This window comes from Peromyscus leucopus, chromosome 17 (genome assembly GCF_004664715.2).
Source record: "Peromyscus leucopus breed LL Stock chromosome 17, UCI_PerLeu_2.1, whole genome shotgun sequence".
Lineage (NCBI taxonomy): Eukaryota > Metazoa > Chordata > Mammalia > Rodentia > Cricetidae > Peromyscus > Peromyscus leucopus.
In genome coordinates, this window is record NC_051077.1 from 16,428,859 (window position 1) to 16,440,914 (window position 12,056).

Genomic DNA, 12,056 nt, shown 5'->3' on the forward strand with positions numbered 1-12,056 from the left:
CAAAACAATCTGTCAAGCAAACATCTTTAATAATATCAGCTATCCTAACACTGAGCTAAACCACGTCCTTCAAACCGTGGTGCCAGCGTTCAGTGGTTCAGAAGGAAGAGGTAGAGCTCACTTCAAAGAAATTTCAGAAAAATAGAAACATTAAATAAAAGGAAAACATCCTTTGACAAGAGGGAAAATAATCAATAGTCTTTAGTCTTCTGGTGTCATTCTTTTGAATTCCTTTGTGCTTTTATTGATTACTTTCCTTATTTGAGTCTGAAAAGAAAGGAAGCAAGGACAGCAGTAAGAAAATGAAGGTCTGCGTTCCTGGGCAGGAAAGGTATGCAAATCCAGACAAGCCAGGCTACTTCCTTTCACAAGATCCTGCTTATTCATATATAAATGCAGGTTTGGCCCTAGAGAGATACTTCCCATACTGAAATTTTGTGCCTTATTTGAAAATGGTATGAGAAGACACATAAACTTAGTGTTCAAATCAGCACTTATCAATTATTAAATAAAGGTTACTTCAGGACTGGATTACTCAGTGGTAGAGCACTTGTCTACCATGCAGGAGGCCATGGGTTCCATATTCAGCAAAGTAAAACACAGACTAAAAGGTCATCTCTAAGCTTTACACCTTTTAGAAAACAAAGCTACTTTCACACATAGAGAAAAGGTGTTACAAGTCCACTCTGGTCCTCTCCATTGATTTCAGATGATCTGGAAAACTGAGAAATCATAGCCTTTGACCTCTGAGTCAATGTTTAGTAATCTAATTTGAGATTTCAATTATGGAAAACTAATACAAAATTCCATACATCTGATCTCTTCTTAAGGAAAAATCAACCTAGCAGGACTCATCCCATACACAGCCAAGTGCTCTAGTGAAGGGACCTCACCTCTTTATGCTGGGTCCCAGTGGGTCTACTTCTGCTCAGTCCCCAGAGATTAAGAACCTGCTATCCAATGTGTTTCTCACCAGAAGTGCTTCAGGTTTCAGAGTTGTTCACATTTGGGAACATTTGCAAAAACCTTACTGGCTGAGCCTCCTGAACACAAAAATTTAATGCTTTAGACATAAGAACCTTTCCAAATCAGACTTTTGGGATTGGGGGTGTTCAACCTGTAGACATATTCACTAACAGACACTGATTTAAGAGAAATCAAAACAGAAATGTCTTTTATCACTGGTACATTCTTGAAGAGTCATAAGCCCAAGACCTACAGCATCATTCCCAAAGCCCCATGAACTTGTCTCACAAATTTTATTTCCAGAGTAATTTGTTGGAGGTTTTGATATATACTTAAAATATACTTATGAAATGATCACATTACTGTGAATAAGTGGTCCTGGAGCAAAAGGTGGTGTCATGTAATGTTGAAGCAGGAAGGAAACTAAAAAATTATTGAGTCAATTCGTCTCACTTTGAAAAGGGAGACGAAAAGGGTGATGCATGGAACTGTACTGTTAGTCACTTTTTGTTATGACAAGAACATCTGACAAAAACAACTTAGAAAAGACTGACTGTTGCCCTGCTCCACAGTCTGGCGGGATCAAGTAAACCATCTCAGTTCAGGGGTGCAGAGGTTTTCAGCCCATGGTCAACTGTCTCCACTGTTACAGCCTATAGGGAGGCAGAACATCACAATGACAAGAAAGTGAGACAACCAGAAAGCAGAGAGACAGAGACTATGAGTGGCAAGTGTGTGTGTGTGTGTGTGTGTGTGTGTGTGTGTGTCTGTCTGTCTGTCTGTCTGTATGTATGTATGTATGTATGTATGTGTGTATGAAGGCTATGTCCTTCAAAAGCACACCCCAACATTCCTCCAATCAGTACCCCCCTTACACACTTTCCAATTCCCTCCCCTGAGCCTATCAATTTTGAATATACCACTCGATTAGACCATTGATCAGGTCAAAACCCTCATGATCCAGTCACTTCAGAAGTGCCACCTCTGAAGACATGGTTTGAAATCAAGCACCCAAAACACAAGCCTTTTGGAAGAATATTTTATATCCGAAATCTAATAGGTACCTATACTTTTGACCTTTCAGTCTCCTGTATTAGAACAATATAAAGGAAGGCTAGGCTTTAGAAATAGTAAAAGGAAAAGAAAAACTGGAGAGGAGGACTAGATTTAAAATTGAGAGTACCATCATGTAGACAATGACTTTCAAGTCAAGAATGTGACGGTATCACCAACTTATTAATTCCATTTAAACTAATGGCATAGAAGTTTGATGATATGTGTTTGGAATAATGATGATATATGACAGTCCACTAATGTATAATACACACAGAGATATCCATGCATTTCAGCACTTAGCACCTTATTAATTATTATTAATTAGCTGTACAACTGTCTCCTCTGACACATGAGATATGATATTGTTGTATTTTCATATTGACATCCAGAGGCTGACATGCATCTCAGGCTAACTGGTAAGGTGAATTTATTTTTTGCTCTGAAGTTTAAAAAAAATTAATTAATGACAGATCTTTAACTTGACATGTTTCTTTAGAGCAAACCCCAAGCACTTCCATCCCACCCACGTACCTCACACCAGCAAAATCTGTGAACCTCCTGATTTCTTTTTTTCTTTCTTTCTTTTTTTTTTTGGAAACAACTTTGTAAAAGTCCAGATGCAAGCTTCAGATAGTTGTCTTGACTTCCAATGGGAGCTCTATGGTTTGTTGCTCAAATGACGAATACCTGTCTTTACAGGTGCTGTACATGGCTCCCTCCAAAGGGCTTTCAATGAGATCATTATTTCTCTAGAATCAAATTTTACTTTGGAAAATATATAATATTATTTATCTTCCTAAAGACAGGTTAAATAATTATTAAAGACATTTACGGGAAATGTTCCTGGAAGTCTGATTACACTGTGCCACTAAATTCCTTTCCAATACAAGATAGGAGATTTTCACCTCATTAGATGACAAAATGCAAAAGGAAGCACATACACTTGAAATTAATAATAAAGACAATATATTTAGAATACTACACACAAATTGATGAGCTTACTTCAATTCTGAATAGGTGTGTTGTACATGTTTGTGTGTGTATGTTGGTGCACGTATGTGAGTGTGTGTGCAGGTGTATATGTGTTTGTATATGTGTGTGTTTCTCTCTCTGTTTCTCGTGTGTGTGTGTGTGTGTGTGTGTGTGTGTGTGTGAGAGAGAGAGAGAGAGAGAGAGAGAGAGAGAGAGAGAGAGAGAGAGAGAGAGAGAGAGAGAGAGAACTGAGGGCTTTGTGCTCAAGCACTCCACCATTGATTCACATCCCCAGGCCTAATCTTCTGAAATGTAAGATGATGATGTTTCTTAGCAAGCTCCTAAAATGATTTTTACTTACCACTTACTCCAGGTTTCAGTGTGCTATTTTTAATGCAGTCACTTCTGTACTTTCTCCCAGTCTCCCAACACATTTCTTATTGCTCTTTTTCCCCGGAAGAAGCCATTACTGCCGAAAACCACAAGAAACCTAACACCGTAGACCAGGAAGGTAAGGCAGACATTTGGAAGAATTTCCATTCATTTAATTTTCATTCTTTCTCCATGTTCACACATTCCCCCACATCAATCAACTATAACATGAGCATAGGTACTCTATCATCTAACTTTAGTCCAATCAATCTATCTTGTAATAAAATAGAATTATATGATAATGTAGCAAAAATCCCTGACACCAATTGAAGATTTGAATTCTCTTTCTAGTGCTAGTAATCAGCATGTAACTGGTGTGGTGATGGTGGTGGCGGTGGTAGTCCATTCAGTATAAAGATAGAGAGGAACACAGAGATGATCACACAGTGAAAAAGCTCTTGTAAAAACAGATTCAGAACACAGAAAGAACATGTAGAATTCCAATCATAGTGGGTGACTAACTTTGTAACAATCTATTATATATTTGTTTGAAGGTACCAAAACACAAAGAAATGATAAAAAAAAGATGGAAATGCTAATTTTCCTGATTTGCTATACATTGAAATATCACCTCACACCATGAATGTGTAACACAACTACCAGTTAATCAAACAGAAAGTTTCAAATCCCATATAAATACGTTATAATTCAAAAGAGACATTCATGATGACACGTTACATTATTACCGTTAACTATCTTTTGTGAAGTCTAAGGATGTAGATTTTATAATCTATTGTGGGGGTAAATGCCTTAAAATCACTTACTGATATTTCATTATTACTCTGCAAGTAAATTTTGCTAGGGGGGTGCACAATACTAGATTTTAGAAGTTTTACCTTAGTATTATTTATATCTTAGCGTAGCAAGGTTACAGAGAGAAAGGCTACTGGACTGCAGGACAATCCACCACCTGGGAACAGTGAGCACTATCAGCCAGGGGCAGAGACAAATGGCCCCAAGCCCTTGGTCCTGCAGCATGTTCTAACAACAGTAACCTGAAGGCAGATATGGCTGGATCTTTTAAAAATATTTTTTCTTCTACCTCTTACCTCTCTCATTACCCAGAATTCCAGATCACTCTGAAGTACAGAGAAATTAAGTCAAGAGAACACAATAAATTGAAGGAGTGCTGAAGAGGGCTAGAGAAGCTTCTCAGCAAACATGAGACTGGGAAAACCGTGCAAATTCTGGGAAAGTCAATTTCCTCTTTATAACAAGAAATTAATGAGGTCCAGACATAAGGCCCCTGATTATTTCAAAACAAACTCCAAGACAAAGAATGGAGTCCACGAATGTCTATTCACTTACAAGTAGCTGTGTGTCTATCTGATAAACACTGACATTTGTGTCTCCCTCACCTCCTACTAGACTTTTCTTTTTGTCTTTTATTGAAACCTACTTCCCACTAGCTTGCAAATGAAAAACAAAGTCAGCACCACAAAAGGATCATCATCTATGGCCTGTAGACAGGATCATCTAGGAGCCTGCTGGAAATGCAGACTTTCAGCCCCTCCTCAGATTACTAGATCAGAATATGCATTTTAACAGGATTTGCTGTTATTCAAATGAACAGTATCATTTGAAAAGCACTGATTTGTGAGTTCCAAACATCGCCCTGTAGCTTTCATAACCTATCATCATATGGCCCCCCCTCCTTCCCCAGCAGATTTATTGAACTAGATTTAAATAAAGAAGATAACTGTGCAGTAAGTATTGTCCTCACAGAAGCCACCAAAGACATCTAGGCAACTCTAAGATGTTACCATGAATTTATTTTGAGGCAAATTATATCTACCATTTAGCCAATTAATTTGTTTCTTAGCATGTTCCTCAAATCTGTGAATGATGTTGCAGGGATGTAGCTATCCTCCTGTTGGCTGGGCGCTTGAGTTAGTCAACACGATTTCTTCATTATTGCCTCTGGGTCCTCCTATTTTTTATGCCTGTCCGCCCACAACCTACCTTCTGGACTATCTGAGATGGATGTCACATTTTTTGACTTCTCTGGCTGAGACATCACAGAATTAAATTCAGGTGGCAATACAGCAGCTATAAAGTTCATCCTTAGTTCCCACAGGTCACCATGACAATTTCCCACCTGATCCCTCCTATCCCTATGATATGGTGTTGAAGTCATGTGATAACTAACTCTACAGAGGTATCTTCCAGGAGATAAGGATTCATTTGAAGTTTATAAAATAGAATTTGGGACCATAAAATCAATACAGTTGTCTCTCCCCCATGTACATCTGTTCTGTATCAGTTTCTCAACACATTAGAAAAAAAAAATACTATTTTCTACTGAGCATGAACAGATTGTATTTTATTGTTGCCTAACCAACTCTGAAAACCCAACTTTTACAATAGTACCCTGAGTACCTACATCGTATTTGCATTGTTTTAGGAATTATAGAAACCTAGAGATCTTGTATGCAGGAAGACATGCACAGGTTATATATGACTGCTACACCAATGTTTAATAAGGAACCATAACATGTTTGGTTCCAGATACCAGGGATGATTGCATGTGCACTAACTAAAGTACATCATTGAAGCTCCCTTGAAAGACAGGTTTCAGCTTGTTATTGTCCTTATTCATGAAGTCATGGCAAAGTCGGACATAAAAATATACCTTGAGCCTACCAGAAGGCTCAATGGATAAGTACATACCTGGTGACCTGAGTTAAATCCTACAAAAAGGAGCAAGGAGGGAAACGACCACAATTTTGTCTTCTGGTCTATGCATACACAGTGTTACATGCACACCCATGTAATATACATAATTACACACACACACACACACACACATACACACACACACACACAAATCCTAGGAAATATTTTATATCCTGTGGGGTTGGTAAAATGTAATCTGAGAGACAAATCTGAGGTTTGGTCATCTGTACTCCAAAAATCCAAATCTACAAAACTCCAACATCAGGAAGTTTAGGAACACCTACCTTATGCCACATTGCAAAATTTCATACTTGACCACATGGGGCTAGTGAAGGCCAAGCTACACTAAAAATGATGTATAAGTCACCTGCAGGCCAACAGATAGTCTATATGTGAAACATGAATGAACCCTGGTTAGACTTGAGTCCCTTTACAATATGCCTTATTTATACATAAGACCAAGTCCAAAATCTGAGCAATTTCTAATTCAAAATTCTCTCAAGAATGTCTCCTAGGGGGATACTCAACCTTCTTGTAGGATTCCATGTCAGCACCATAAACACAGCCGGACCATTTCTATCCCTGAGTTCTAGCTCCCTGTAGTGGGAGCAAGGCAGACAGCAGCAGTGAACTGAGCTGAAAAAGTCTTGGTGCACATAGCGCCACAGACATACTCACTTCTAAAAGAGAATTTCCAAACCAAAACAGAGTTAGCAGAGCAGTGCAGAGAGAACCAACCAAACTGAATACATTAACATCCGCCTAATTCGGAAAATTATCTACGTGCAGCGTGTGTGCGCACAATAAGGCCATACGATGCAATGTGGCACAAACAATTAAAAGTTCCTTTCAAAGTGGAAATGCAAAATAGAACGAATATCTATTTTCTATAAATGAATCTAGCCATCTGCCTTGCAAAAGCAGCAGCAGCAGGAGTACCCAAAACAGCAGAAACAGCAGCCTCTCGTGTTAACAATCTATTCTCAAATCTCATGCTCCACATTTCCCCGGCAAACAAGGCTAAAAATACAAGACATGCAACAAATAGTCTTTTGGGATCTGCCATTCCATGGATGGCGTATTCAATCAGAGTAATATTTTCTGTTGACACTCAAGACTGGAAAGGGAAAAAAAAAGCAAGCTATCATATTAGAAAGTGGTATTCAGCATTTTAAGCGTGACTCCAATCCCAAAGTATACTAAACTGAATGCTGTAAGAGTGTTGTTTTCATACAACATAAATCTCTTAGATTTATCTGAATATATTCGCAGATATATTTAAGCTACTTCAAATTCCTCTATAATTCTTGATAGTTATGAAGATACCATTTTAGCACTTTTGTCAACAAAATGCAAGGGATCACTTATTTCCAGCATAGCTTAGCTACACTGTATGTTGTAAGCTTTTAAGTCAGAATGACTTAACTAACTACTTATCCTAACTATCCTAACTACTCCATGGTCTTAGATTTTTATTTAACCCTCATGCTCCTCTCTTCCTAGCTTACAAATAATAACACTTACCATACTGAATCATTTTAAGGAATAAATGAATTGATGTGGGTAACATATTCAGAATAATTAATGGTACATACTGAATAATATCAAAATAAGTTCATATCCAAAAATGCAAAAATGCCTTCTTTCAAAGAATAGCCAGAATACAGAGTAAAAATGACTGTTCTCAAACCAACAATGTCGAAAATGAAGATAAAGGGCAGAGATGGCTGACTGAGTGTGGATCTCCAGTGTCCACTTAAAAGCGGGGTTCGAAAAGTGGCACACTGTAACCCCGGCACTGGGGAGACAGAGACAAGACATCACTGGTGCTTGGTGGCTAGCCACCCCAGCCAATAAATGAGCTCCAGGTTCCGTGAGAGACCCTGTGATAAAACATAAGCTGAGAGGGCCAGCAAGATGGCTCAGTCGGTAAGGGTGCTTGCCACCAAGCCTGATGACCTGCATTCAATCCCTGGGTGTCACAGACAGGAAAGGGGGAAACACTTCTGCAAATTTTCCTCTGGCCTCCATATAGGCACATGGCACACACATGCCTCCTCGCCCCCGTCTCTTGGTGAGTGTGTGTGTGTGTGTGTGTGTGTGTGTGAATAAATAAATGTAATTACAATATTAAAAAAATAAGACAGGGGGTGATTAAAGGAAGACATCATGTTACCTTCTAGTTTCTGTATGTGTGAACACTCACATACACACCCAAAGGGAGGAATAAGCATGTGGCTTTTACATGACCTATGTGACTCCAGGTGGACAGAATGGGTTCCATTAGGTTCCATTATTGTTCTACTTCACAGTTAGGTTATGACGGCATCAGAATAGATAGAAGGGAGACAATAAAAACAGTGTCACTCAGGAGGCATTGCCTGGGGTAAAGACAATAAGGATTACTGGCAAAGGTATAACCCAGAGAGACAGCACACATGTGAACCTTTTCATGATGAGGGCACCCCACAATACTACTACTACTTCCTTAAAGACCATAATGTTGGGAGTCAATTTTCATACACGTGGCTTGGATCTGTACTCTAATATTTAAAAACAAAACAAAATAGGCAGTAGAGAAGGCTAGTGAATAGCCTCTATCTCCCAAGAAACCAATTTCTTCATAAACTCCATGTTGGCAATGTCTTAAGATGGGTACTGTATTCTGGGAAAGAAAAATTAATAAATAAAACACAAGTTTACAAGTCATCTAGAAAAGAAGAGAGAAGTGAATCTGTCATTCACTGGGTCTACCTGATCGATCCTGTCAGTCCTGAGAGCACCCACGGAGAACCCTTAAGACCAGCTGGGCTTCCTGGGACTTGAGTACTTACTACCTCAAGAATGAAACTCATCCACAGCTAGCTCATAGTGAGGAAGTACATAAAGGGTTCAGGTGCTTTCACAACCTTCATTAGACAAGGCAAAGCAATTAGTCTCTTTAGAAAGTGAGATACTTAAAAGATCTCTTGAGCAGAGAGTGCTTTGTTGGGCAGGAAGAGAAGGTGCCTCAGGACTGCTCTAGCCAAGAGCACAATGTTTGAATCAGAGAAGGTATGGCAGGAAGTTGCAGGGTGGAGGCTGCTTTACCTTCCGTCTTATGAGCAGATTATATTTTTTGAAACACAGGAACACACGAAGAAAAATAAAAGGGAAGGGTTTTCAAATAACACTAAGAAAGTGCCAACAGCTATAAAAAAAAAAAATGGGGAGAAATAGATGTGAGCATGTGTAAATCATATGGCCCCGGTGCCTATGACCTAAATGTGTATGTTCTTTGTTGTAAGTGTACACCTCTAGTTATTGGGAACAAATATCATCCTCCAGCCTGCTTAATGACATGATCTCCTCTGCACAGTAGTGGAGATCACAACTCCATCAGCTGCACTCTCTTCTAAGAATAAAACAAATCAGCATGACACGGTGTGGATTCAATTAGCACTTGGCAGGTCACAAGTAACTTTTAAACATCCTTTATCTGAGTTGTAAAGTGTCAAAACCTACAATAATTACGGTATCAGGGTGCCATCGTTTTACTATGCCCGCAGGAATAAAACTTTCTCTCTGAAGGCATAAGCTTTGATTAGGAAGGCAGAAAACTGAATGGCATTCTGTGTCAGGGCTGCTTCCTTCATGTTGTGCCTTGTCCCAAGTGGATTCCTCACTGAGAATATTTGAAATCAATCATCCAAAATGATCCTCAGATTTTCAGATTTTTTTATATGACGTATAGAAGCAAAGGAAAGTTAGAGGAAAGGAAATGGTACCACCATCATGGAAATTGACACATGGTAAATACTCTAAGGACAATGCCATGGAATCTCATATACACTATACCACCAAAGCAAATGGAGTCATTCCCTATATCCTGTTCACTAAGTTATAACATCTTGGATCAAACCCACAAGAGCTATCTTTGATGGGCTACAGTTATGTGTCAATGAAAGAGTCCTTGCCCACCATGGTCCAGGGACTGGGTCCAATCCCCCAGCACCACCAAAGGAAAAAGTCATCAGAATTATAAACTATCGACTTTCAAATGCGGAAATTACCGGTAGAACTAATCAACCATACACAGCACAGTGAAACTGCTAAACAAGGATGCTATACAAGTCCACAGCATCCTGGTTGTAATGCACCATACCTTGCTGAAATGATAGACTTTAACATGGAAAAAACACCTCTGATTTGAAAACTTCTACTGTGCCTACCTATCCAACGCCAGGTGCAAGAGAATTCACTGGTTTTGTAGCCTGTTTAATGTACATTTCATGAGGTATCTCCAAAAGCTGTTAAAGGTGAATGGGAATATGAAAAGAGACGCATGACTCAGATTTACTGCTCCATGTATCTTGGGCATCTCTATGATCTGTGCAAAACATTTGTTGTAAATAAGCCTGCAGAGTGTACAGTATGTTTTCCAGGAGACCTTTTCAGAACAGCTTGCCGACAAGAGGTGCTAGCCTTGGTTTCACAGCCAGAAAAACTCCATCCAAGAGGCTGTTGGCATGTTCCCACCTCTTGTTTTGAGCTGGCTTAAAGACAACTCCACAAACCAAATTCTAAGGGCCAGTACCTGGAGTCAGTCACCAGGAGCGATCCCACACTGTGAACAGTAAGTAAAAACTCTGACGTTTTGATCCCCGGGAAGGAAAAAGGGGAAGGGCACTCACTTTTCCCCCTAGCAGTATAAAAAACACTCAGAGTTGACTGAGCAGTCAGGCAGTTTCCAGTTCTCCGTAGTAAATTAAATGGCTGAAGCTCGGGCTTCTTCCAGCAAGATAAGGAAGCATGCCTCACTGTAACAGTATGTGGGAATCACCGAAGCTCATTTGTAAGCCTTTCCTGCTTTTTGTTTTTTAAACCAGCTCCGTTGGAAAAAAAAAAAAAAAAAAAAGTTCAGGAAATGAAATGCAAATAGGCACAGAATAGGATCATAGGATCGTACAGCTGAAAACCTCTATTCACCCTTTAAATGCTTCTTTCCAGGCACTATAACTGCTCTTAACAACGCTAGCTTCTATAAGAATGAGATTATACCAGTCCCTGGGATCGCTGTCAACCCTTCCAAAGGCCTCACAGTTACCGAGACTATGTTCAGGAGACAGAGAAGAAGGTGAGGGAAAACGTTTAATGCAATTACATATTCTAAGCCCGCTGGATGTCACGCAGCAAAGAAAGGTAACAGAGGGCAGGGAACTGAGAAGCTTCTGGATTATTTCAAAGGTAGACACGGCACCAGGGCTGTCTGAAACTGCCTGTGATCAGCTTCAAAACAGGTCCGTGGGGGTGTATCTTTAAGTTGATGCTCTGCTGGAGTGCAGCGGATCCAGAAAAAAAAAAGGGGGGGGCGCCAAGGGGCGGGGAGGGGGTCCTGAGCTTATTAGAAGCTGAAATCTTCCTGCTGTTCAGGGAGGCCCCGCTTCCTAGCTAGAGTAAGCACCGAGTAGGGAGAGGATGCGCCTGGAGTGGAGCCTCTGGCCAACTGCTTATCCGGCTGGGCACTGCAGGCGCTGTTAAACCCTGGGGTTACACACAGCTCCCCAGAGCTCCCGCATCCACGCGGCCTCTGTGAAGCAAAGCCAGTGCTGGCTTAGAGCCAGAGCTAGGGTCGCCCGAGGGGTACTGGGCTTGGCGCAAAGCTAAGTGACCAGCTCCGCTGCTTCCCTTGAAGGGAAAAAAAAAGCGCAGTCTCTATTGGAGCTCATTCGCCTGCCTCTTTCCCTATGTACTACCTAAGATCATCGTGGGCGCCCACCCAGGAACGGGCTCGCGCAAGAAGGAAAAGTGGCGAGGACCGAGGCAAGCGAGGGGTGAGGATGTAGTGAAGAAAAGCTATCCAGCCTGCAGCAAATAGGGAGGGTTCGGAAAACCGAACCGGTGCTGAGACTCAAGGGTAGGGGCCCGGGTCACAGCAACCTGTAGGATTGAGGCAGATAGCAAACTTGGATTGC

At 40.4% G+C, this 12,056-nt stretch overlaps 1 protein-coding gene across 9 annotated transcripts in view; it reads right to left on the reverse strand.

Moving 5' to 3' along the window:
* Positions 1 to 12,056, reverse strand: part of Unc5d (unc-5 netrin receptor D) — a 555,548-nt gene that overhangs the window by 542,932 nt on the left and 560 nt on the right. The window lies entirely within an intron of this gene.